Here is a 2,909-nt window from a genome sequence, read left to right as displayed (position 1 = left end):
GTAGAAATTTATTTATTGTTAGCACATATATCTCATCTTTTTTTTTCTTCATATATACTCACAAATTCACATTATAGTTTCTCTCGAATCCCATACCATACATTATAAAATCAAAAATCAAACTTACCATGTTGAAATAATACTATAAAGATATGGATACAAGAACCACACCAATGCAATTTCCAGCTCGCAACACGTTATGTTATGAATTTTCTTTCCAAGTGTATAATAATAAAGAATTAATAAAACTAGAAGCATTAATGGATGTAGCCGAGAAAAGCGTGAGAAGTGCATCTAATAATGGTAAAATGCATGAGCCCATCAGAACTTGTCGGCAACACAACACCCATGCAACCATTAAGGTCTACGCAGATGATCATATATCAAATTGTACAATGTCCTCCATCCCCTTTCATATAGATATAGTCATATACGTAGTATTCTTTAATTCTATAAAATCAAAGTCAAAAGCCTCTATATTAGGCTTTTTAATACAATTTGCAACACCGACGTTAACTCCCTAAACACCTTATATATTTATTTTTGTGTGAGAATAGCGGAATCTACTCAAGTTTAGTCAAAAAATTGAAAGCTTAGCTTTGGCTTGTAGTATGTCATATGCTTATTTAAGTAGTATAAATTTGACCTTTTTCAAAAGTTTAATATGACATGTTCCTCTATTTAAAAGCATATTTCACATGAGACTATTTAAATAAGTAGTTTGACATATTTTTAAATAGACTAACGAGATGATAAACCAATAAAATTAAAATCTACTTTGATATTTAAGTTACGACTTAATATTGATTTGACGTAAGCTAGGTTGTAAGTATCGACATAACTAATTCTCACCTCTATATTATGTTACACTATTCATAAATTTATAATCATCAATGTTATCACCATATACTATACACACACACACACAGCACCCCATTAATACCAAAGATAAGAAATCCACTTGTCTATACATTGTCTCCTTCCAAAGTCTTGGAAAAGGTACTCATTAATTCACACACTCCTCACCATTTCTCTCAATTTCCGTGTGTTGACTTTCTCGTTCATAACAACTTTGTATAAAATTTTGCAATTTCTCCACCACAAATATTTCATTATCAACGTTCACAAATTTTAGTCCTCGATCCAATTCAACTCTCTTCACCATTCTCTCTAGCTAATACTCTTTATTTTTCCCTTCATTTTTTTGTTCCTATTTTCTTACATTGATTCTTTATATGGATGAAATTGATGTTCCTTCACATTTTCTCTGCCCAATTTCCCTACAACTTATGAAAGATCCTGTCACACTTTCCACAGGAATTACCTACGACAGAGAAAACATAGAAAAATGGTTATTTTCATTCCAAAACAATACTTGTCCTGTTACAAAACAAACCTTATTAGAAACCGATCTTAATAATCTTATACCAAACCATACATTACGCCGTTTGATTCAATCTTGGTGTACTCTTAATGCTTCATTTGGTGTTGAACGTATTCCAACACCAAAATCACCAATAGATAGAACACAGATTCTTAAACTCATCAATGAAGCAAAGAAATTCCCAGAAAAACAACTCAATTGTCTCGTAAAGCTTCGTTCTATCGTCTTCGAAAGTGAAAGAAACAAAAAATGTTTGGAATCTGCAGGTGCAATAGAGTTTCTAGCTTTAACCGTGAAGAACAATTTAAATTCAAGTTCTTCTCTGAGTGAAGCTGCTATTGAAATTCTTTTTCATCTTAACCCTTCTGAAGAACATGTTAAGAATCTGATAAACAATGAAAGCATTCAATTTATTGAGTCATTGTTTCATGTTTTGAAGCTTGGAAGCTACCAATCTAGAGGTTATGCAACAATGTTGTTGAAATCGGCGTTTGAAGTATCCGATCCGATTCAATTAATAAGCGTAAAAAAGGCGATTTTTGAAGAGATAATGAGAGTGCTAGTTGATAAGATTTCACAACAAGCTTCAAAAGCTGCATTGAAACTACTTCTGGAGCTTTTACCATGGGGAAGAAACCGAATTAAAGCAGTAGAAGGCGGCGCGGTTTTAGTCCTAATCGAACTTCTTTTCGATGTTTCGGAAAGAAGGGTTTGTGAATTGATGTTAATAGGTTTGGATCAACTTTGTGGATGTGCAGAAGGGAGAGCAGAATTGTTGAATCATGGAGCAGGATTGGCTATTGTATCAAAGAAAATTTTGAGGGTTTCTCATGTTGCAAGTGATAGAGGTGTTAGAATTATGAGTTCTATTTGTAGGTATTCTGCAAATTGTAGAGTTTTACATGAAATGTTGCATGTTGGAGCAGTTTCAAAGCTGTGTTTGGTGCTTCAAGTTGATAGTAATTTCAAGACAAAAGAGAGGGCTAAGGAGATACTCAAATTGCATTCTTCTGTTTGGAAGAATTCTACATGTATTCCTGTTCCATTGTTATCTTCTTATCCATGATTGCATGATCTAATTTGGTCATAATTAATTCATAAGATTTTATTTTTTATTTTTTGTATACATGGATATGGTGAAATTAAAGTTTCTGGTTTCAGAAATTTTTGGATCCTAATTTTATGAAGGGAAAAATTACTTGCATCAATTTGTGTAATGCATCTTATTGGTCTAAAGTAGTGCATTGACTCAGCTAAGCTCATGTGGTGACAAATTACATGTGCTAGATCTCAAACTTTCTCTCATTTTGTTTTGTTATCATATTTCTTTCTTATTTTTGCACTTCACCAGAAAAATCTTATTAAGATAGGTCTAGATGACTTTATTATTCTTTTATATTTGAGATTCATTTTTATTAAGATCAGCATTATTATGAAAAAATATATACCCTAAAATTATTAAATGATTGCTTAAAAAAATTATTAGAACTTTTTTCACCATACAATAGGTTTCTAAATCTGTCTT

The 2,909-nt window shown here is 31.8% G+C and overlaps 1 pseudogene across 1 annotated transcript; it reads left to right on the top strand.

The window, feature by feature from the left end:
* Nucleotides 1–897: 897 nt before the first annotated feature.
* LOC146950292 (E3 ubiquitin-protein ligase PUB23 pseudogene) lies at nt 898–2,592 on the top strand (annotated as a pseudogene). The gene has a single exon (XR_015027482.1). The product of XR_015027482.1 is annotated as an E3 ubiquitin-protein ligase PUB23 pseudogene (transcript).
* Nucleotides 2,593–2,909: the final 317 nt, after the last annotated feature.

The sequence above is a fragment of the Medicago sativa genome, chromosome 2, assembly GCF_051527215.1.
Source record: "Medicago sativa cultivar Bolivia chromosome 2, Bolivia_mono, whole genome shotgun sequence".
Lineage (NCBI taxonomy): Eukaryota > Viridiplantae > Streptophyta > Magnoliopsida > Fabales > Fabaceae > Medicago > Medicago sativa.
The sequence above is the reverse complement of the archived record's forward strand: the minus strand, read 5'-3'. Positions and strand labels throughout refer to the sequence as shown.